At 40.7% G+C, this 21,315-nt stretch overlaps 28 non-coding genes and 1 pseudogene across 28 annotated transcripts; all 29 read right to left on the bottom strand.

Annotated features, from left to right (window-relative positions):
- Positions 1 to 118: 118 nt before the first annotated feature.
- Positions 119 to 237, bottom strand: LOC141316945 (5S ribosomal RNA). Its single transcript, XR_012351641.1, has one exon. It is a non-coding gene; the product is annotated as a 5S ribosomal RNA (ribosomal RNA).
- A 753-nt stretch (positions 238 to 990) lies between these two features.
- LOC141316944 (5S ribosomal RNA) lies at positions 991 to 1,109 on the bottom strand. The gene has a single exon (XR_012351640.1). It is a non-coding gene; the product is annotated as a 5S ribosomal RNA (ribosomal RNA).
- Positions 1,110 to 1,193: 84 nt separating this feature from the next.
- On the bottom strand, positions 1,194 to 1,312 carry LOC141316943 (5S ribosomal RNA). Its single transcript, XR_012351639.1, has one exon. It is a non-coding gene; the product is annotated as a 5S ribosomal RNA (ribosomal RNA).
- A 753-nt stretch (positions 1,313 to 2,065) lies between these two features.
- LOC141316974 (5S ribosomal RNA) lies at positions 2,066 to 2,184 on the bottom strand (annotated as a pseudogene).
- Positions 2,185 to 2,268: 84 nt separating this feature from the next.
- On the bottom strand, positions 2,269 to 2,387 carry LOC141316941 (5S ribosomal RNA). Its single transcript, XR_012351637.1, has one exon. It is a non-coding gene; the product is annotated as a 5S ribosomal RNA (ribosomal RNA).
- A 753-nt stretch (positions 2,388 to 3,140) lies between these two features.
- Positions 3,141 to 3,259, bottom strand: LOC141316940 (5S ribosomal RNA). Its single transcript, XR_012351635.1, has one exon. It is a non-coding gene; the product is annotated as a 5S ribosomal RNA (ribosomal RNA).
- Positions 3,260 to 4,012: 753 nt separating this feature from the next.
- On the bottom strand, positions 4,013 to 4,131 carry LOC141316960 (5S ribosomal RNA). Its single transcript, XR_012351654.1, has one exon. It is a non-coding gene; the product is annotated as a 5S ribosomal RNA (ribosomal RNA).
- Positions 4,132 to 4,884: 753 nt separating this feature from the next.
- LOC141316939 (5S ribosomal RNA) lies at positions 4,885 to 5,003 on the bottom strand. Its single transcript, XR_012351634.1, has one exon. It is a non-coding gene; the product is annotated as a 5S ribosomal RNA (ribosomal RNA).
- An 84-nt stretch (positions 5,004 to 5,087) lies between these two features.
- On the bottom strand, positions 5,088 to 5,206 carry LOC141316938 (5S ribosomal RNA). Its single transcript, XR_012351633.1, has one exon. It is a non-coding gene; the product is annotated as a 5S ribosomal RNA (ribosomal RNA).
- A 753-nt stretch (positions 5,207 to 5,959) lies between these two features.
- LOC141316968 (5S ribosomal RNA) lies at positions 5,960 to 6,078 on the bottom strand. The gene has a single exon (XR_012351663.1). It is a non-coding gene; the product is annotated as a 5S ribosomal RNA (ribosomal RNA).
- A 754-nt stretch (positions 6,079 to 6,832) lies between these two features.
- LOC141316971 (5S ribosomal RNA) lies at positions 6,833 to 6,951 on the bottom strand. Its single transcript, XR_012351665.1, has one exon. It is a non-coding gene; the product is annotated as a 5S ribosomal RNA (ribosomal RNA).
- Positions 6,952 to 7,704: 753 nt separating this feature from the next.
- On the bottom strand, positions 7,705 to 7,823 carry LOC141316937 (5S ribosomal RNA). Its single transcript, XR_012351632.1, has one exon. It is a non-coding gene; the product is annotated as a 5S ribosomal RNA (ribosomal RNA).
- Positions 7,824 to 8,576: 753 nt separating this feature from the next.
- Positions 8,577 to 8,695, bottom strand: LOC141316965 (5S ribosomal RNA). Its single transcript, XR_012351660.1, has one exon. It is a non-coding gene; the product is annotated as a 5S ribosomal RNA (ribosomal RNA).
- A 753-nt stretch (positions 8,696 to 9,448) lies between these two features.
- LOC141316936 (5S ribosomal RNA) lies at positions 9,449 to 9,567 on the bottom strand. Its single transcript, XR_012351631.1, has one exon. It is a non-coding gene; the product is annotated as a 5S ribosomal RNA (ribosomal RNA).
- Positions 9,568 to 10,320: 753 nt separating this feature from the next.
- On the bottom strand, positions 10,321 to 10,439 carry LOC141316959 (5S ribosomal RNA). Its single transcript, XR_012351653.1, has one exon. It is a non-coding gene; the product is annotated as a 5S ribosomal RNA (ribosomal RNA).
- Positions 10,440 to 11,192: 753 nt separating this feature from the next.
- On the bottom strand, positions 11,193 to 11,311 carry LOC141316934 (5S ribosomal RNA). Its single transcript, XR_012351630.1, has one exon. It is a non-coding gene; the product is annotated as a 5S ribosomal RNA (ribosomal RNA).
- Positions 11,312 to 11,395: 84 nt separating this feature from the next.
- LOC141316933 (5S ribosomal RNA) lies at positions 11,396 to 11,514 on the bottom strand. Its single transcript, XR_012351629.1, has one exon. It is a non-coding gene; the product is annotated as a 5S ribosomal RNA (ribosomal RNA).
- A 753-nt stretch (positions 11,515 to 12,267) lies between these two features.
- On the bottom strand, positions 12,268 to 12,386 carry LOC141316966 (5S ribosomal RNA). The gene has a single exon (XR_012351661.1). It is a non-coding gene; the product is annotated as a 5S ribosomal RNA (ribosomal RNA).
- Positions 12,387 to 13,140: 754 nt separating this feature from the next.
- Positions 13,141 to 13,259, bottom strand: LOC141316970 (5S ribosomal RNA). The gene has a single exon (XR_012351664.1). It is a non-coding gene; the product is annotated as a 5S ribosomal RNA (ribosomal RNA).
- A 753-nt stretch (positions 13,260 to 14,012) lies between these two features.
- On the bottom strand, positions 14,013 to 14,131 carry LOC141316932 (5S ribosomal RNA). Its single transcript, XR_012351628.1, has one exon. It is a non-coding gene; the product is annotated as a 5S ribosomal RNA (ribosomal RNA).
- Positions 14,132 to 14,884: 753 nt separating this feature from the next.
- Positions 14,885 to 15,003, bottom strand: LOC141316964 (5S ribosomal RNA). The gene has a single exon (XR_012351659.1). It is a non-coding gene; the product is annotated as a 5S ribosomal RNA (ribosomal RNA).
- A 753-nt stretch (positions 15,004 to 15,756) lies between these two features.
- LOC141316931 (5S ribosomal RNA) lies at positions 15,757 to 15,875 on the bottom strand. Its single transcript, XR_012351627.1, has one exon. It is a non-coding gene; the product is annotated as a 5S ribosomal RNA (ribosomal RNA).
- Positions 15,876 to 16,628: 753 nt separating this feature from the next.
- On the bottom strand, positions 16,629 to 16,747 carry LOC141316975 (5S ribosomal RNA). The gene has a single exon (XR_012351669.1). It is a non-coding gene; the product is annotated as a 5S ribosomal RNA (ribosomal RNA).
- Positions 16,748 to 16,831: 84 nt separating this feature from the next.
- On the bottom strand, positions 16,832 to 16,950 carry LOC141316972 (5S ribosomal RNA). The gene has a single exon (XR_012351666.1). It is a non-coding gene; the product is annotated as a 5S ribosomal RNA (ribosomal RNA).
- Positions 16,951 to 17,703: 753 nt separating this feature from the next.
- LOC141316967 (5S ribosomal RNA) lies at positions 17,704 to 17,822 on the bottom strand. Its single transcript, XR_012351662.1, has one exon. It is a non-coding gene; the product is annotated as a 5S ribosomal RNA (ribosomal RNA).
- A 753-nt stretch (positions 17,823 to 18,575) lies between these two features.
- Positions 18,576 to 18,694, bottom strand: LOC141316955 (5S ribosomal RNA). The gene has a single exon (XR_012351650.1). It is a non-coding gene; the product is annotated as a 5S ribosomal RNA (ribosomal RNA).
- Positions 18,695 to 19,447: 753 nt separating this feature from the next.
- LOC141316963 (5S ribosomal RNA) lies at positions 19,448 to 19,566 on the bottom strand. Its single transcript, XR_012351657.1, has one exon. It is a non-coding gene; the product is annotated as a 5S ribosomal RNA (ribosomal RNA).
- Positions 19,567 to 20,319: 753 nt separating this feature from the next.
- On the bottom strand, positions 20,320 to 20,438 carry LOC141316942 (5S ribosomal RNA). Its single transcript, XR_012351638.1, has one exon. It is a non-coding gene; the product is annotated as a 5S ribosomal RNA (ribosomal RNA).
- Positions 20,439 to 21,191: 753 nt separating this feature from the next.
- On the bottom strand, positions 21,192 to 21,310 carry LOC141316930 (5S ribosomal RNA). Its single transcript, XR_012351626.1, has one exon. It is a non-coding gene; the product is annotated as a 5S ribosomal RNA (ribosomal RNA).
- Positions 21,311 to 21,315: the final 5 nt, after the last annotated feature.

Genomic DNA, 21,315 nt, shown 5'->3' with positions numbered 1-21,315 from the left:
AAAAACATGTAAAACACTTAAAACTCTATAATACATTTAAATGATTGTAATAAATAGAGCGGTAAAACACGTCTTTCTAAAAGCCAGCATATTATATAAATAGTGAAGAAAAGGCAAAAGCTTACAGCACCTGGTATTCCCAGGCGGTCTCCCATCCAAGTACTAAGCAGGCCCGACGCTGCTTAGCTTCCGAGATCAGACGAGATCGGGCGCTCTCAGCGCGGTATGGCCGTAAGCGAGGGCTGCTCCAAAAAGTGGGCCATTTAAAGATCAGCCTCCGTAAAAGCCAGCATATTATATAAATAGTGAAGAAAAGGCAAAAGCTTACAGCACCTGGTATTGCCAGGCGGTCTCCCATCCAAGTGTAACAATCGGCCTTATCAGCCGAGTTACAAGACTAAAATGGGGTCAGATTTAACAGTGAGAGATGACTAGTGGTTAAAAGAATGAGACATAAAAGAAGATTGGTTTAAATAGATTTGGTTTATTTACAAGGTTCACATAAAAGACTTTAAAACAACACGATAAAACGAGGTAAACGCTGTTAAAAGAATACAGTTCATTTGTCCATACCCTAAAAACAGTCCAAGAATCCCAGTGTGTTGATAAGTCCAATGTGAGTGTCCACCGGTGTATATACAATCCACAGAAAGTGTAATCCAAAGTTTGCAGGTGGTGAATGGAAAGGTGAGCTCTAAAATTAGCAACTCCTCAATCCAACAGTTTGGTGACTGTCCTTTGTTTGTCATGCTGCTCTCTTATACAGTTGTACTTCCTGCTTCCTGTCATGTGTCTAGTCACATGGCAGGCCAACCATCCATTTTTTAAAGACACACACTCACTTAAAATGTTAAGAGTAATAAAATGGCCTAAAAAACATGTAAAACACTTAAAACTCTATAATACATTTAAATGATTGTAATAAATAGAGCGGTAAAACACGTCTTTCTAAAAGCCAGCATATTATATAAATAGTGAAGAAAAGGCAAAAGCTTACAGCACCTGGTATTCCCAGGCGGTCTCCCATCCAAGTACTAAGCAGGCCCGACGCTGCTTAGCTTCCGAGATCAGACGAGATCGGGCGCTCTCAGCGCGGTATGGCCGTAAGCGAGGGCTGCTCCAAAAAGTGGGCCATTTAAAGATCAGCCTCCGTAAAAGCCAGCATATTATATAAATAGTGAAGAAAAGGCAAAAGCTTACAGCACCTGGTATTCCCAGGCGGTCTCCCATCCAAGTACTAAGCAGGCCCGACGCTGCTTAGCTTCCGAGATCAGACGAGATCGGGCGCTCTCAGCGCGGTATGGCCGTAAGCGAGGGCTGCTCCAAACAGTGGGCTATTTAAAGATTAGCCTCCGTAAAAGCCAGCATATTATATAAATAGTGAAGAAAAGGCAAAAGCTTACAGCACCTGGTATTCCCAGGCGGTCTCCCATCCAAGTGTAACAATCGGCCTTATCAGCCGAGTTACAAGACTAAAATGGGGTCAGATTTAACTGTGAGAGATGACTAGTGGTTAAAAGAATGAGACATAAAAGAAGATTGGTTTAAATAGATTTGGTTTATTTACAAGGTTCACATAAAAGACTTTAAAACAACACGATAAAACGAGGTAAACGCTGTTAAAAGAATACAGTTCATTTGTCCATACCCTAAAAACAGTCCAAGAATCCCAGTGTGTTGATAAGTCCAATGTGAGTGTCCACCGGTGTATATACAATCCACAGAAAGTGTAATCCAAAGTTTGCAGGTGGTGAATGGAAAGGTGAGCTCTAAAATTAGCAACTCCTCAATCCAACAGTTTGGTGACTGTCCTTTGTTTGTCATGCTGCTCTCTTATACAGTTGTACTTCCTGCTTCCTGTCATGTGTCTAGTCACATGGCAGGCCAACCATCCATTTTTTAAAGACACACACTCACTTAAAATGTTAAGAGTAATAAAATGGCCTAAAAAACATGTAAAACACTTAAAACTCTATAATACATTTAAATGATTGTAATAAATAGAGCGGTAAAACACGTCTTTCTAAAAGCCAGCATATTATATAAATAGTGAAGAAAAGGCAAAAGCTTACAGCACCTGGTATTCCCAGGCGGGCTCCCTTCCAAGTACTAAGCAGGCCCGACGGTGCTTAGCTTCCGAGATCAGACGAGATCGGGCGCTCTCAGCGCTGTATGGCCGTAAGCGAGGGCTGCTCCAAAAAGTGGGCCATTTAAAGATCAGCCTCCGTAAAAGCCAGCATATTATATAAATAGTGAAGAAAAGGCAAAAGCTTACAGCACCTGGTATTCCCAGGCGGTCTCCCATCCAAGTACTAAGCAGGCCCGACGCTGCTTAGCTTCCGAGATCAGACGAGATCGGGCGCTCTCAGCGCGGTATGGCCGTAAGCGAGGGCTGCTCCAAAAAGTGGGCTATTTAAAGATCAGCCTCCGTAAAAGCCAGCATATTATATAAATAGTGAAGAAAAGGCAAAAGCTTATAGCACCTGGTATTCCCAGGCGGTCTCCCATCCAAGTGTAACAATCGGCCTTATCAGCCGAGTTACAAGACTAAAATGGGGTCAGATTTAACTGTGAGAGATGACTAGTGGTTAAAAGAATGAGACATAAAAGAAGATTGGTTTAAATAGATTTGGTTTATTTACAAGGTTCACATAAAAGACTTTAAAACAACACGATAAAACGAGGTAAACGCTGTTAAAAGAATACAGTTCATTTGTCCATACCCTAAAAACAGTCCAAGAATCCCAGTGTGTTGATAAGTCCAATGTGAGTGTCCACCGGTGTATATACAATCCACAGAAAGTGTAATCCAAAGTTTGCAGGTGGTGAATGGAAAGGTGAGCTCTAAAATTAGCAACTCCTCAGTCCAACAGTTTGGTGACTGTCCTTTGTTTGTCATGCTGCTCTCTTATACAGTTGTACTTCCTGCTTCCTGTCATGTGTCTAGTCACATGGCAGGCCAACCATCCATTTTTTAAAGACACACACTCACTTAAAATGTTAAGAGTAATAAAATGGCCTAAAAAACATGTAAAACACTTAAAACTCTATAATACATTTAAATGATTGTAATAAATAGAGCGGTAAAACACGTCTTTCTAAAAGCCAGCATATTATATAAATAGTGAAGAAAAGGCAAAAGCTTACAGCACCTGGTATTCCCAGGCGGTCTCCCATCCAAGTACTAAGCAGGCCCGACGCTGCTTAGCTTCCGAGATCAGACGAGATCGGGCGCTCTCAGCGCGGTATGGCCGTAAGCGAGGGCTGCTCCAAAAAGTGGGCCATTTAAAGATCAGCCTCCGTAAAAGCCAGCATATTATATAAATAGTGAAGAAAAGGCAAAAGCTTACAGCACCTGGTATTGCCAGGCGGTCTCCCATCCAAGTGTAACAATAGGCCTTATCAGCCGAGTTACAAGACTAAAATGGGGTCAGATTTAACTGTGAGAGATGACTAGTGGTTAAAAGAATGAGACATAAAAGAAGATTGGTTTAAATAGATTTGGTTTATTTACAAGGTTCACATAAAAGACTTTAAAACAACACGATAAAACGAGGTAAACGCTGTTAAAAGAATACAGTTCATTTGTCCATACCCTAAAAACAGTCCAAGAATCCCAGTGTGTTGATAAGTCCAATGTGAGTGTCCACCGGTGTATATACAATCCACAGAAAGTGTAATCCAAAGTTTGCAGGTGGTGAATGGAAAGGTGAGCTCTAAAATGAGCAACTCCTCAATCCAACAGTTTGGTGACTGTCCTTTGTTTGTCATGCTGCTCTCTTATACAGTTGTACTTCCTGCTTCCTGTCATGTGTCTAGTCACATGGCAGGCCAACCATCCATTTTTTAAAGACACACACTCACTTAAAATGTTAAGAGTAATAAAATGGCCTAAAAAACATGTAAAACACTTAAAACTCTATAATACATTTAAATGATTGTAATAAATAGAGGGGTAAAACACGTCTTTCTAAAAGCCAGCATATTATATAAATAGTGAAGAAAAGGCAAAAGCTTACAGCACCTGGTATTCCCAGGCGGTCTCCCATCCAAGTACTAAGCAGGCCCGACGCTGCTTAGCTTCCGAGATCAGACGAGATCGGGCGCTCTCAGCGCGGTACGGCCGTAAGCGAGGGCTGCTCCAAAAAGTGGGCTATTTAAAGATCAGCCTCCGTAAAAGCCAGCATATTATATAAATAGTGAAGAAAAGGCAAAAGCTTACAGCACCTGGTATTGCCAGGCGGTCTCCCATCCAAGTGTAACAATCGGCCTTATCAGCCGTGTTACAAGACTAAAATGGGGTCAGATTTAACTGTGAGAGATGACTAGTGGTTAAAAGAATGAGACATAAAAGAAGATTGGTTTAAATAGATTTGGTTTATTTACAAGGTTCACATAAAAGACTTTAAAACAACACGATAAAACGAGGTAAACGATGTTAAAAGAATACAGTTCATTTGTCCATACCCTAAAAACAGTCCAAGAATCCCAGTGTGTTGATAAGTCCAATGTGAGTGTCCACCGGTGTATATACAATCCACAGAAAGTGTAATCCAAAGTTTGCAGGTGGTGAATGGAAAGGTGAGCTCTAAAATTAGCAACTCCTCAATCCAACAGTTTGGTGACTGTCCTTTGTTTGTCATGCTGCTCTCTTATACAGTTGTACTTCCTGCTTCCTGTCATGTGTCTAGTCACATGGCAGGCCAACCATCCATTTTTTAAAGACACACACTCACTTAAAATGTTAAGAGTAATAAAATGGCCTAAAAAACATGTAAAACACTTAAAACTCTATAATACATTTAAATGATTGTAATAAATAGAGCGGTAAAACACGTCTTTCTAAAAGCCAGCATATTATATAAATAGTGAAGAAAAGGCAAAAGCTTACAGCACCTGGTATTCCCAGGCGGTCTCCCATCCAAGTACTAAGCAGGCCCGACGCTGCTTAGCTTCCGAGATCAGACGAGATCGGGCGCTCTCAGCGCGGTATGGCCGTAAGCGAGGGCTGCTCCAAAAAGTGGGCCATTTAAAGATCAGCCTCCGTAAAAGCCAGCATATTATATAAATAGTGAAGAAAAGGCAAAAGCTTACAGCACCTGGTATTCCCAGGCGGTCTCCCATCCAAGTACTAAGCAGGCCCGACGCTGCTTAGCTTCCGAGATCAGACGAGATCGGGCGCTCTCAGCGCGGTATGGCCGTAAGCGAGGGCTGCTCCAAACAGTGGGCTATTTAAAGATCAGCCTCCGTAAAAGCCAGCATATTATATAAATAGTGAAGAAAAGGCAAAAGCTTACAGCACCTGGTATTCCCAGGCGGTCTCCCATCCAAGTGTAACAATCGGCCTTATCAGCCGAGTTACAAGACTAAAATGGGGTCAGATTTAACTGTGAGAGATGACTAGTGGTTAAAAGAATGAGACATAAAAGAAGATTGGTTTAAATAGATTTGGTTTATTTACAAGGTTCACATAAAAGACTTTAAAACAACACGATAAAACGAGGTAAACGCTGTTAAAAGAATACAGTTCATTTGTCCATACCCTAAAAACAGTCCAAGAATCCCAGTGTGTTGATAAGTCCAATGTGAGTGTCCACCGGTGTATATACAATCCACAGAAAGTGTAATCCAAAGTTTGCAGGTGGTGAATGGAAAGGTGAGCTCTAAAATTAGCAACTCCTCAATCCAACAGTTTGGTGACTGTCCTTTGTTTGTCATGCTGCTCTCTTATACAGTTGTACTTCCTGCTTCCTGTCATGTGTCTAGTCACATGGCAGGCCAACCATCCATTTTTTAAAGACACACACTCACTTAAAATGTTAAGAGTAATAAAATGGCCTAAAAAACATGTAAAACACTTAAAACTCTATAATACATTTAAATGATTGTAATAAATAGAGCGGTAAAACACGTCTTTCTAAAAGCCAGCATATTATATAAATAGTGAAGAAAAGGCAAAAGCTTACAGCACCTGGTATTCCCAGGCGGTCTCCCATCCAAGTACTAAGCAGGCCCGACGGTGCTTAGCTTCCGAGATCAGACGAGATCGGGCGCTCTCAGCGCGGTATGGCCGTAAGCGAGGGCTGCTCCAAAAAGTGGGCCATTTAAAGATCAGCCTCCGTAAAAGCCAGCATATTATATAAATAGTGAAGAAAAGGCAAAAGCTTACAGCACCTGGTATTCCCAGGCGGTCTCCCATCCAAGTGTAACAATCGGCCTTATCAGCCGAGTTACAAGACTAAAATGGGATTAGATTTAACTGTGAGAGGTGACTAGTGGTTAAAAGAATGAGACATAAAAGAAGATTGGTTTAAATAGATTTGGTTTATTTACAAGGTTCACATAAAAGACTTTAAAACAACACGATAAAACGAGGTAAACGCTGTTAAAAGAATACAGTTCATTTGTCCATACCCTAAAAAACAGTCCAAGAATCCCAGTGTGTTGATAAATCCAATGTGAGTGTCCACCGGTGTATATACAATCCACAGAAAGTGTAATCCAAAGTTTGCAGGTGGTGAATGGAAAGGTGAGCTCTAAAATTAGCAACTCCTCAATCCAACAGTTTGGTGACTGTCCTTTGTTTGTCATGCTGCTCTCTTATACAGTTGTACTTCCTGCTTCCTGTCATGTGTCTAGTCACATGGCAGGCCAACCATCCATTTTTTAAAGACACACACTCACTTAAAATGTTAAGAGTAATAAAATGGCCTAAAAAACATGTAAAACACTTAAAACTCTATAATACATTTAAATGATTGTAATAAATAGAGCGGTAAAACACGTCTTTCTAAAAGCCAGCATATTATATAAATAGTGAAGAAAAGGCAAAAGCTTACAGCACCTGGTATTCCCAGGCGGTCTCCCATCCAAGTACTAAGCAGGACCGACGCTGCTTAGCTTCCGAGATCAGACGAGATCGGGCGCTCTCAGCGCGGTATGGCCGTAAGCGAGGGCTGCTCCAAAAAGTGGGCTATTTAAAGATCAGCCTCCGTAAAAGCCAGCATATTATATAAATAGTGAAGAAAAGGCAAAAGCTTACAGCACCTGGTATTCCCAGGCGGTCTCCCATCCAAGTGTAACAATCGGCCTTATCAGCCGAGTTACAAGACTAAAATGGGATCAGATTTAACTGTGAGAGGTGACTAGTGGTTAAAAGAATGAGACATAAAAGAAGATTGGTTTAAATAGATTTGGTTTATTTACAAGGTTCACATAAAAGACTTTAAAACAACACGATAAAACGAGGTAAACGCTGTTAAAAGAATACAGTTCATTTGTCCATACCCTAAAAACAGTCCAAGAATCCCAGTGTGTTGATAAGTCCAATGTGAGTGTCCACCGGTGTATATACAATCCACAGAAAGTGTAATCCAAAGTTTGCAGGTGGTGAATGGAAAGGTGAGCTCTAAAATTAGCAACTCCTCAATCCAACAGTTTGGTGACTGTCCTTTGTTTGTCATGCTGCTCTCTTATACAGTTGTACTTCCTGCTTCCTGTCATGTGTCTAGTCACATGGCAGGCCAACCATCCATTTTTTAAAGACACACACTCACTTAAAATGTTAAGAGTAATAAAATGGCCTAAAAAACATGTAAAACACTTAAAACTCTATAATACATTTAAATGATTGTAATAAATAGAGGGGTAAAACACGTCTTTCTAAAAGCCAGCATATTATATAAATAGTGAAGAAAAGGCAAAAGCTTACAGCACCTGGTATTCCCAGGCGGTCTCCCATCCAAGTACTAAGCAGGCCCGACGCTGCTTAGCTTCCGAGATCAGACGAGATCGGGCGCTCTCAGCGCGGTATGGCCGTAAGCGAGGGCTGCTCCAAACAGTGGGCTATTTAAAGATCAGCCTCCGTAAAAGCCAGCATATTATATAAATAGTGAAGAAAAGGCAAAAGCTTACAGCACCTGGTATTCCCAGGCGGTCTCCCATCCAAGTGTAACAATCGGCCTTATCAGCCGAGTTACAAGACTAAAATGGGGTCAGATTTAACTGTGAGAGATGACTAGTGGTTAAAAGAATGAGACATAAAAGAAGATTGGTTTAAATAGATTTGGTTTATTTACAAGGTTCACATAAAAGACTTTAAAACAACACGATAAAACGAGGTAAACGCTGTTAAAAGAATACAGTTCATTTGTCCATACCCTAAAAACAGTCCAAGAATCCCAGTGTGTTGATAAGTCCAATGTGAGTGTCCACCGGTGTATATACAATCCACAGAAAGTGTAATCCAAAGTTTGCAGGTGGTGAATGGAAAGGTGAGCTCTAAAATTAGCAACTCCTCAATCCAACAGTTTGGTGACTGTCCTTTGTTTGTCATGCTGCTCTCTTATACAGTTGTACTTCCTGCTTCCTGTCATGTGTCTAGTCACATGGCAGGCCAACCATCCATTTTTTAAAGACACACACTCACTTAAAATGTTAAGAGTAATAAAATGGCCTAAAAAACATGTAAAACACTTAAAACTCTATAATACATTTAAATGATTGTAATAAATAGAGCGGTAAAACACGTCTTTCTAAAAGCCAGCATATTATATAAATAGTGAAGAAAAGGCAAAAGCTTACAGCACCTGGTATTCCCAGGCGGTCTCCCATCCAAGTACTAAGCAGGCCCGACGCTGCTTAGCTTCCGAGATCAGACGAGATCGGGCGCTCTCTGCGCGGTATGGCCGTAAGCGAGGGCTGCTCCAAAAAGTGGGCTATTTAAAGATCAGCCTCCGTAAAAGCCAGCATATTATATAAATAGTGAAGAAAAGGCAAAAGCTTACAGCACCTGGTATTGCCAGGCGGTCTCCCATCCAAGTGTAACAATCGGCCTTATCAGCCGTGTTACAAGACTAAAATGGGGTCAGATTTAACTGTGAGAGATGACTAGTGGTTAAAAGAATGAGACATAAAAGAAGATTGGTTTAAATAGATTTGGTTTATTTACAAGGTTCACATAAAAGACTTTAAAACAACACGATAAAACGAGGTAAACGCTGTTAAAAGAATACAGTTCATTTGTCCATACCCTAAAAACAGTCCAAGAATCCCAGTGTGTTGATAAGTCCAATGTGAGTGTCCACCGGTGTATATACAATCCACAGAAAGTGTAATCCAAAGTTTGCAGGTGGTGAATGGAAAGGTGAGCTCTAAAATTAGCAACTCCTCAATCCAACAGTTTGGTGACTGTCCTTTGTTTGTCATGCTGCTCTCTTATACAGTTGTACTTCCTGCTTCCTGTCATGTGTCTAGTCACATGGCAGGCCAACCATCCATTTTTTAAAGACACACACTCACTTAAAATGTTAAGAGTAATAAAATGGCCTAAAAAACATGTAAAACACTTAAAACTCTATAATACATTTAAATGATTGTAATAAATAGAGCGGTAAAACACGTCTTTCTAAAAGCCAGCATATTATATAAATAGTGAAGAAAAGGCAAAAGCTTACAGCACCTGGTATTCCCAGGCGGTCTCCCATCCAAGTACTAAGCAGGCCCGACGCTGCTTAGCTTCCGAGATCAGACGAGATCGGGCGCTCTCAGCGCGGTATGGCCGTAAGCGAGGGCTGCTCCAAACAGTGGGCTATTTAAAGATCAGCCTCCGTAAAAGCCAGCATATTATATAAATAGTGAAGAAAAGGCAAAAGCTTACAGCACCTGGTATTCCCAGGCGGTCTCCCATCCAAGTGTAACAATCGGCCTTATCAGCCGAGTTACAAGACTAAAATGGGGTCAGATTTAACTGTGAGAGATGACTAGTGGTTAAAAGAATGAGACATAAAAGAAGATTGGTTTAAATAGATTTGGTTTATTTACAAGGTTCACATAAAAGACTTTAAAACAACACGATAAAACGAGGTAAACGCTGTTAAAAGAATACAGTTCATTTGTCCATACCCTAAAAACAGTCCAAGAATCCCAGTGTGTTGATAAGTCCAATGTGAGTGTCCACCGGTGTATATACAATCCACAGAAAGTGTAATCCAAAGTTTGCAGGTGGTGAATGGAAAGGTGAGCTCTAAAATTAGCAACTCCTCAATCCAACAGTTTGGTGACTGTCCTTTGTTTGTCATGCTGCTCTCTTATACAGTTGTACTTCCTGCTTCCTGTCATGTGTCTAGTCACATGGCAGGCCAACCATCCATTTTTTAAAGACACACACTCACTTACAATGTTAAGAGTAATAAAATGGCCTAAAAAACATGTAAAACACTTAAAACTCTATAATACATTTAAATGATTGTAATAAATAGAGCGGTAAAACACGTCTTTCTAAAAGCCAGCATATTATATAAATAGTGAAGAAAAGGCAAAAGCTTACAGCACCTGGTATTCCCAGGCGGTCTCCCATCCAAGTACTAAGCAGGCCCGACGCTGCTTAGCTTCCGAGATCAGACGAGATCGGGCGCTCTCAGCGCGGTACGGCCGTAAGCGAGGGCTGCTCCAAAAAGTGGGCTATTTAAAGATCAGCCTCCGTAAAAGCCAGCATATTATATAAATAGTGAAGAAAAGGCAAAAGCTTACAGCACCTGGTATTGCCAGGCGGTCTCCCATCCAAGTGTAACAATCGGCCTTATCAGCCGTGTTACAAGACTAAAATGGGGTCAGATTTAACTGTGAGAGATGACTAGTGGTTAAAAGAATGAGACATAAAAGAAGATTGGTTTAAATAGATTTGGTTTATTTACAAGGTTCACATAAAAGACTTTAAAACAACACGATAAAACGAGGTAAACGATGTTAAAAGAATACAGTTCATTTGTCCATACCCTAAAAACAGTCCAAGAATCCCAGTGTGTTGATAAGTCCAATGTGAGTGTCCACCGGTGTATATACAATCCACAGAAAGTGTAATCCAAAGTTTGCAGGTGGTGAATGGAAAGGTGAGCTCTAAAATTAGCAACTCCTCAATCCAACAGTTTGGTGACTGTCCTTTGTTTGTCATGCTGCTCTCTTATACAGTTGTACTTCCTGCTTCCTGTCATGTGTCTAGTCACATGGCAGGCCAACCATCCATTTTTTAAAGACACACACTCACTTAAAATGTTAAGAGTAATAAAATGGCCTAAAAAACATGTAAAACACTTAAAACTCTATAATACATTTAAATGATTGTAATAAATAGAGCGGTAAAACACGTCTTTCTAAAAGCCAGCATATTATATAAATAGTGAAGAAAAGGCAAAAGCTTACAGCACCTGGTATTCCCAGGCGGTCTCCCATCCAAGTACTAAGCAGGCCCGACGCTGCTTAGCTTCCGAGATCAGACGAGATCGGGCGCTCTCAGCGCGGTATGGCCGTAAGCGAGGGCTGCTCCAAAAAGTGGGCCATTTAAAGATCAGCCTCCGTAAAAGCCAGCATATTATATAAATAGTGAAGAAAAGGCAAAAGCTTACAGCACCTGGTATTCCCAGGCGGTCTCCCATCCAAGTACTAAGCAGGCCCGACGCTGCTTAGCTTCCGAGATCAGACGAGATCGGGCGCTCTCAGCGCGGTATGGCCGTAAGCGAGGGCTGCTCCAAACAGTGGGCTATTTAAAGATCAGCCTCCGTAAAAGCCAGCATATTATATAAATAGTGAAGAAAAGGCAAAAGCTTACAGCACCTGGTATTCCCAGGCGGTCTCCCATCCAAGTGTAACAATCGGCCTTATCAGCCGAGTTACAAGACTAAAATGGGGTCAGATTTAACTGTGAGAGATGACTAGTGGTTAAAAGAATGAGACATAAAAGAAGATTGGTTTAAATAGATTTGGTTTATTTACAAGGTTCACATAAAAGACTTTAAAACAACACGATAAAACGAGGTAAACGCTGTTAAAAGAATACAGTTCATTTGTCCATACCCTAAAAACAGTCCAAGAATCCCAGTGTGTTGATAAGTCCAATGTGAGTGTCCACCGGTGTATATACAATCCACAGAAAGTGTAATCCAAAGTTTGCAGGTGGTGAATGGAAAGGTGAGCTCTAAAATTAGCAACTCCTCAATCCAACAGTTTGGTGACTGTCCTTTGTTTGTCATGCTGCTCTCTTATACAGTTGTACTTCCTGCTTCCTGTCATGTGTCTAGTCACATGGCAGGCCAACCATCCATTTTTTAAAGACACACACTCACTTAAAATGTTAAGAGTAATAAAATGGCCTAAAAAACATGTAAAACACTTAAAACTCTATAATACATTTAAATGATTGTAATAAATAGAGCGGTAAAACACGTCTTTCTAAAAGCCAGCATATTATATAAATAGTGAAGAAAAGGCAAAAGCTTACAGCACCTGGTATTCCCAGGCGGTCTCCCATCCAAGTACTAAGCAGGCCCGACGGTGCTTAGCTTCCGAGATCAGACGAGATCGGGCGCTCTCAGCGCGGTATGGCCGTAAGCGAGGGCTGCTCCAAAAAGTGGGCCATTTAAAGATCAGCCTCCGTAAAAGCCAGCATATTATATAAATAGTGAAGAAAAGGCAAAAGCTTACAGCACCTGGTATTCCCAGGCGGTCTCCCATCCAAGTGTAACAATCGGCCTTATCAGCCGAGTTACAAGACTAAAATGGGATTAGATTTAACTGTGAGAGGTGACTAGTGGTTAAAAGAATGAGACATAAAAGAAGATTGGTTTAAATAGATTTGGTTTATTTACAAGGTTCACATAAAAGACTTTAAAACAACACGATAAAACGAGGTAAACGCTGTTAAAAGAATACAGTTCATTTGTCCATACCCTAAAAAACAGTCCAAGAATCCCAGTGTGTTGATAAATCCAATGTGAGTGTCCACCGGTGTATATACAATCCACAGAAAGTGTAATCCAAAGTTTGCAGGTGGTGAATGGAAAGGTGAGCTCTAAAATTAGCAACTCCTCAATCCAACAGTTTGGTGACTGTCCTTTGTTTGTCATGCTGCTCTCTTATACAGTTGTACTTCCTGCTTCCTGTCATGTGTCTAGTCACATGGCAGGCCAACCATCCATTTTTTAAAGACACACACTCACTTAAAATGTTAAGAGTAATAAAATGGCCTAAAAAACATGTAAAACACTTAAAACTCTATAATACATTTAAATGATTGTAATAAATAGAGCGGTAAAACACGTCTTTCTAAAAGCCAGCATATTATATAAATAGTGAAGAAAAGGCAAAAGCTTACAGCACCTGGTATTCCCAGGCGGTCTCCCATCCAAGTACTAAGCAGGACCGACGCTGCTTAGCTTCCGAGATCAGACGAGATCGGGCGCTCTCAGCGCGGTATGGCCGTAAGCGAGGGCTGCTCCAAAAAGTGGGCTATTTAAAGATCAGCCTCCGTAAAAGCCAGCATATTATATAAATAGTGAAGAAAAGGCAAAAGCTTACAGCACCTGGTATTCCCAGGCGGTCTCCCATCCAAGTGTAACAATCGGCCTTATCAGCCGAGTTACAAGACTAAAATGGGATCAGATTTAACTGTGAGAGGTGACTAGTGGTTAAAAGAATGAGACATAAAAGAAGATTGGTTTAAATAGATTTGGTTTATTTACAAGGTTCACATAAAAGACTTTAAAACAACACGATAAAACGAGGTAAACGCTGTTAAAAGAATACAGTTCATTTGTCCATACCCTAAAAACAGTCCAAGAATCCCAGTGTGTTGATAAGTCCAATGTGAGTGTCCACCGGTGTATATACAATCCACAGAAAGTGTAATCCAAAGTTTGCAGGTGGTGAATGGAAAGGTGAGCTCTAAAATTAGCAACTCCTCAATCCAACAGTTTGGTGACTGTCCTTTGTTTGTCATGCTGCTCTCTTATACAGTTGTACTTCCTGCTTCCTGTCATGTGTCTAGTCACATGGCAGGCCAACCATCCATTTTTTAAAGACACACACTCACTTAAAATGTTAAGAGTAATAAAATGGCCTAAAAAACATGTAAAACACTTAAAACTCTATAATACATTTAAATGATTGTAATAAATAGAGGGGTAAAACACGTCTTTCTAAAAGCCAGCATATTATATAAATAGTGAAGAAAAGGCAAAAGCTTACAGCACCTGGTATTCCCAGGCGGTCTCCCATCCAAGTACTAAGCAGGCCCGACGCTGCTTAGCTTCCGAGATCAGACGAGATCGGGCGCTCTCAGCGCGGTATGGCCGTAAGCGAGGGCTGCTCCAAACAGTGGGCTATTTAAAGATCAGCCTCCGTAAAAGCCAGCATATTATATAAATAGTGAAGAAAAGGCAAAAGCTTACAGCACCTGGTATTCCCAGGCGGTCTCCCATCCAAGTGTAACAATCGGCCTTATCAGCCGAGTTACAAGACTAAAATGGGGTCAGATTTAACTGTGAGAGATGACTAGTGGTTAAAAGAATGAGACATAAAAGAAGATTGGTTTAAATAGATTTGGTTTATTTACAAGGTTCACATAAAAGACTTTAAAACAACACGATAAAACGAGGTAAACGCTGTTAAAAGAATACAGTTCATTTGTCCATACCCTAAAAACAGTCCAAGAATCCCAGTGTGTTGATAAGTCCAATGTGAGTGTCCACCGGTGTATATACAATCCACAGAAAGTGTAATCCAAAGTTTGCAGGTGGTGAATGGAAAGGTGAGCTCTAAAATTAGCAACTCCTCAATCCAACAGTTTGGTGACTGTCCTTTGTTTGTCATGCTGCTCTCTTATACAGTTGTACTTCCTGCTTCCTGTCATGTGTCTAGTCACATGGCAGGCCAACCATCCATTTTTTAAAGACACACACTCACTTAAAATGTTAAGAGTAATAAAATGGCCTAAAAAACATGTAAAACACTTAAAACTCTATAATACATTTAAATGATTGTAATAAATAGAGCGGTAAAACACGTCTTTCTAAAAGCCAGCATATTATATAAATAGTGAAGAAAAGGCAAAAGCTTACAGCACCTGGTATTCCCAGGCGGTCTCCCATCCAAGTACTAAGCAGGCCCGACGCTGCTTAGCTTCCGAGATCAGACGAGATCGGGCGCTCTCTGCGCGGTATGGCCGTAAGCGAGGGCTGCTCCAAAAAGTGGGCTATTTAAAGATCAGCCTCCGTAAAAGCCAGCATATTATATAAATAGTGAAGAAAAGGCAAAAGCTTACAGCACCTGGTATTGCCAGGCGGTCTCCCATCCAAGTGTAACAATCGGCCTTATCAGCCGTGTTACAAGACTAAAATGGGGTCAGATTTAACTGTGAGAGATGACTAGTGGTTAAAAGAATGAGACATAAAAGAAGATTGGTTTAAATAGATTTGGTTTATTTACAAGGTTCACATAAAAGACTTTAAAACAACACGATAAAACGAGGTAAACGCTGTTAAAAGAATACAGTTCATTTGTCCATACCCTAAAAACAGTCCAAGAATCCCAGTGTGTTGATAAGTCCAATGTGAGTGTCCACCGGTGTATATACAATCCACAGAAAGTGTAATCCAAAGTTTGCAGGTGGTGAATGGAAAGGTGAGCTCTAAAATTAGCAACTCCTCAATCCAACAGTTTGGTGACTGTCCTTTGTTTGTCATGCTGCTCTCTTATACAGTTGTACTTCCTGCTTCCTGTCATGTGTCTAGTCACATGGCAGGCCAACCATCCATTTTTTAAAGACACACACTCACTTAAAATGTTAAGAGTAATAAAATGGCCTAAAAAACATGTAAAACACTTAAAACTCTATAATACATTTAAATGATTGTAATAAATAGAGCGGTAAAACACGTCTTTCTAAAAGCCAGCATATTATATAAATAGTGAAGAAAAGGCAAAAGCTTACAGCACCTGGTATTCCCAGGCGGTCTCCCATCCAAGTACTAAGCAGGCCCGACGCTGCTTAGCTTCCGAGATCAGACGAGATCGGGCGCTCTCAGCGCGGTATGGCCGTAAGCGAGGGCTGCTCCAAACAGTGGGCTATTTAAAGATCAGCCTCCGTAAAAGCCAGCATATTATATAAATAGTGAAGAAAAGGCAAAAGCTTACAGCACCTGGTATTCCCAGGCGGTCTCCCATCCAAGTGTAACAATCGGCCTTATCAGCCGAGTTACAAGACTAAAATGGGGTCAGATTTAACTGTGAGAGATGACTAGTGGTTAAAAGAATGAGACATAAAAGAAGATTGGTTTAAATAGATTTGGTTTATTTACAAGGTTCACATAAAAGACTTTAAAACAACACGATAAAACGAGGTAAACGCTGTTAAAAGAATACAGTTCATTTGTCCATACCCTAAAAACAGTCCAAGAATCCCAGTGTGTTGATAAGTCCAATGTGAGTGTCCACCGGTGTATATACAATCCACAGAAAGTGTAATCCAAAGTTTGCAGGTGGTGAATGGAAAGGTGAGCTCTAAAATTAGCAACTCCTCAATCCAACAGTTTGGTGACTGTCCTTTGTTTGTCATGCTGCTCTCTTATACAGTTGTACTTCCTGCTTCCTGTCATGTGTCTAGTCACATGGCAGGCCAACCATCCATTTTTTAAAGACACACACTCACTTACAATGTTAAGAGTAATAAAATGGCCTAAAAAACATGTAAAACACTTAAAACTCTATAATACATTTAAATGATTGTAATAAATAGAGCGGTAAAACACGTCTTTCTAAAAGCCAGCATATTATATAAATAGTGAAGAAAAGGCAAAAGCTTACAGCACCTGGTATTCCCAGGCGGTCTCCCATCCAAGTACTAAGCAGGCCCGACGCTGCTTAGCTTCCGAGATCAGACGAGATCGGGCGCTCTCAGCGCGGTATGGCCGTAAGCGAGGGCTGCTCCAAAAAGTGGGCCATTTAAAGATCAGCCTCCGTAAAAGCCAGCATATTATATAAATAGTGAAGAAAAGGCAAAACCTTACAGCACCTGGTATTCCCAGGCGGTCTCCCATCCAAGTACTAAGCAGGCCCGACGCTGCTTAGCTTCCGAGATCAGACGAGATCGGGCGCTCTCAGCGCGGTATGGCCGTAAGCGAGGGCTGCTCCAAACAGTGGGCTATTTAAAGATCAGCCTCCGTAAAAGCCAGCATATTATATAAATAGTGAAGAAAAGGCAAAAGCTTACAGCACCTGGTATTCCCAGGCGGTCTCCCATCCAAGTGTAACAATCGGCCTTATCAGCCGAGTTACAAGACTAAAATGGGATTAGATTTAACTGTGAGAGGTGACTAGTGGTTAAAAGAATGAGACATAAAAGAAGATTGGTTTAAATAGATTTGGTTTATTTACAAGGTTCACATAAAAGACTTTAAAACAACACGATAAAACGAGGTAAACGCTGTTAAAAGAATACAGTTCATTTGTCCATACCCTAAAAACAGTCCAAGAATCCCAGTGTGTTGATAAGTCCAATGTGAGTGTCCACCGGTGTATATACAATCCACAGAAAGTGTAATCCAAAGTTTGCAGGTGGTGAATGGAAAGGTGAGCTCTAAAATTAGCAACTCCTCAATCCAACAGTTTGGTGACTGTCCTTTGTTTGTCATGCTGCTCTCTTATACAGTTGTACTTCCTGCTTCCTGTCATGTGTCTAGTCACATGGCAGGCCAACCATCCATTTTTTAAAGACACACACTCACTTAAAATGTTAAGAGTAATAAAATGGCCTAAAAAACATGTAAAACACTTAAAACTCTATAATACATTTAAATGATTGTAATAAATAGAGCGGTAAAACACGTCTTTCTAAAAGCCAGCATATTATATAAATAGTGAAGAAAAGGCAAAAGCTTACAGCACCTGGTATTCCCAGGCGGTCTCCCATCCAAGTACTAAGCAGGCCCGACGCTGCTTAGCTTCCGAGATCAGACGAGATCGGGCGCTCTCAGCGCGGTATGGCCGTAAGCGAGGGCTGCTCCAAAAAGTGGGCTATTTAAAGATCAGCCTCCGTAAAAGCCAGCATATTATATAAATAGTGAAGAAAAGGCAAAAGCTTACAGCACCTGGTATTCCCAGGCGGTCTCCCATCCAAGTGTAACAATCGGCCTTATCAGCCGAGTTACAAGACTAAAATGGGATCAGATTTAACTGTGAGAGGTGACTAGTGGTTAAAAGAATGAGACATAAAAGAAGATTGGTTTAAATAGATTTGGTTTATTTACAAGGTTCACATAAAAGACTTTAAAACAACACGATAAAACGAGGTAAACGCTGTTAAAAGAATACAGTTCATTTGTCCATACCCTAAAAACAGTCCAAGAATCCCAGTGTGTTGATAAGTCCAATGTGAGTGTCCACCGGTGTATATACAATCCACAGAAAGTGTAATCCAAAGTTTGCAGGTGGTGAATGGAAAGGTGAGCTCTAAAATTAGCAACTCCTCAATCCAACAGTTTGGTGACTGTCCTTTGTTTGTCATGCTGCTCTCTTATACAGTTGTACTTCCTGCTTCCTGTCATGTGTCTAGTCACATGGCAGGCCAACCATCCATTTTTTAAAGACACACACTCACTTAAAATGTTAAGAGTAATAAAATGGCCTAAAAAACATGTAAAACACTTAAAACTCTATAATACATTTAAATGATTGTAATAAATAGAGCGGTAAAACACGTCTTTCTAAAAGCCAGCATATTATATAAATAGTGAAGAAAAGGCAAAAGCTTACAGCACCTGGTATTCCCAGGCGGTCTCCCATCCAAGTACTAAGCAGGCCCGACGCTGCTTAGCTTCCGAGATCAGACGAGATCGGGCGCTCTCAGCGCGGTATGGCCGTAAGCGAGGGCTGCTCCAAAAAGTGGGCCATTTAAAGATCAGCCTCCGTAAAAGCCAGCATATTATATAAATAGTGAAGAAAAGGCAAAAGCATACAGCACCTGGTATTCCCAGGCGGTCTCCCATCCAAGTGTAACAATCGGCCTTATCAGCCGAGTTACAAGACTAAAATGGGATCAGATTTAACTGTGAGAGGTGACTAGTGGTTAAAAGAATGAGACATAAAAGAAGATTGGTTTAAATAGATTTGATTTATTTACAAGGTTCACATAAAAGACTTTAAAACAACACGATAAAACGAGGTAAACGCTGTTAAAAGAATACAGTTCATTTGTCCATACCCTAAAAACAGTCCAAGAATCCCAGTGTGTTGATAAGTCCAATGTGAGTGTCCACCGGTGTATATACAATCCACAGAAAGTGTAATCCAAAGTTTGCAGGTGGTGAATGGAAAGGTGAGCTCTAAAATTAGCAACTCCTCAATCCAACAGTTTGGTGACTGTCCTTTGTTTGTCATGCTGCTCTCTTATACAGTTGTACTTCCTGCTTCCTGTCATGTGTCTAGTCACATGGCAGGCCAACCATCCATTTTTTAAAGACACACACTCACTTAAAATGTTAAGAGTAATAAAATGGCCTAAAAAACATGTAAAACACTTAAAACTCTATAATACATTTAAATGATTGTAATAAATAGAGCGGTAAAACACGTCTTTCTAAAAGCCAGCATATTATATAAATAGTGAAGAAAAGGCAAAAGCTTACAGCACCTGGTATTCCCAGGCGGTCTCCCATCCAAGTACTAAGCAGGCCCGACGCTGCTTAGCTTCCAAGATCAGACGAGATCGGGCGCTCTCAGCGCGGTATGGCCGTAAGCGAGGGCTGCTCCAAAAAGTGGGCTATTTAAAGATCAGCCTCCGTAAAAGCCAGCATATTATATAAATAGTGAAGAAAAGGCAAAAGCTTACAGCACCTGGTATTCCCAGGCGGTCTCCCATCCAAGTGTAACAATCGGCCTTATCAGCCGAGTTACAAGACTAAAATGGGGTCAGATTTAACTGTGAGAGATGACTAGTGGTTAAAAGAATGAGACATAAAAGAAGATTGGTTTAAATAGATTTGGTTTATTTACAAGGTTCACATAAAAGACTTTAAAACAACACGATAAAAAGAGGTAAACGCTGTTAAAAGAATACAGTTCATTTGTCCATACCCTAAAAACAGTCCAAGAATCCCAGTGTGTTGATAAGTCCAATGTGAGTGTCCACCGGTGTATATACAATCCACAGAAAGTGTAATCCAAAGTTTGCAGGTGGTGAATGGAAAGGTGAGCTCTAAAATTAGCAACTCCTCAATCCAACAGTTTGGTGACTGTCCTTTGTTTGTCATGCTGCTCTCTTATACAGTTGTACTTCCTGCTTCCTGTCATGTGTCTAGTCACATGGCAGGCCAACCATCCATTTTTTAAAGACACACACTCACTTAAAATGTTAAGAGTAATAAAATGGCCTAAAAAACATGTAAAACACTTAAAACTCTATAATACATTTAAATGATTGTAATAAATAGAGCGGTAAAACACGTCTTTCTAAAAGCCAGCATATTATATAAATAGTGAAGAAAAGGCAAAAGCTTACAGCACCTGGTATTCCCAGGCGGTCTCCCATCCAAGTACTAAGCAGGCCCGACGCTGCTTAGCTTCCGAGATCAGACGAGATCGGGCGCTCTCAGCGCGGTATGGCCGTAAGCGAGGGCTGCTCCAAAAAGTGGGCCATTTAAAGATCAGCCTCCGTAAAAGCCAGCATATTATATAAATAGTGAAGAAAAGGCAAAAGCATACAGCACCTGGTATTCCCAGGCGGTCTCCCATCCAAGTGTAACAATCGGCCTTATCAGCCGAGTTACAAGACTAAAATGGGATCAGATTTAACTGTGAGAGGTGACTAGTGGTTAAAAGAATGAGACATAAAAGAAGATTGGTTTAAATAGATTTGGTTTATTTACAAGGTTCACATAAAAGACTTTAAAACAACACGATAAAACGAGGTAAACGCTGTTAAAAGAATACAGTTCATTTGTCCATACCCTAAAAACAGTCCAAGAATCCCAGTGTGTTGATAAGTCCAATGTGAGTGTCCACCGGTGTATATACAATCCACAGAAAGTGTAATCCAAAGTTTGCAGGTGGTGAATGGAAAGGTGAGCTCTAAAATTAGCAACTCCTCAATCCAACAGTTTGGTGACTGTCCTTTGTTTGTCATGCTGCTCTCTTATACAGTTGTACTTCCTGCTTCCTGTCATGTGTCTAGTCACATGGCAGGCCAACCATCCATTTTTTAAAGACACACACTCACTTAAAATGTTAAGAGTAATAAAATGGCCTAAAAAACATGTAAAACACTTAAAACTCTATAATACATTTAAATGATTGTAATAAATAGAGCGGTAAAACACGTCTTTCTAAAAGCCAGCATATTATATAAATAGTGAAGAAAAGGCAAAAGCTTACAGCACCTGGTATTCCCAGGCGGTCTCCCATCCAAGTACTAAGCAGGCCCGACGCTGCTTAGCTTCCGAGATCAGACGAGATCGGGCGCTCTCAGCGCGGTATGGCCGTAAGCGAGGG

The sequence above is a fragment of the Garra rufa genome, unplaced genomic scaffold (assembly GCF_049309525.1).
Source record: "Garra rufa unplaced genomic scaffold, GarRuf1.0 hap1_unplaced_170, whole genome shotgun sequence".
NCBI lineage: Eukaryota > Metazoa > Chordata > Actinopteri > Cypriniformes > Cyprinidae > Garra > Garra rufa.
The sequence above is the reverse complement of the archived record's forward strand: the minus strand, read 5'-3'. Positions and strand labels throughout refer to the sequence as shown.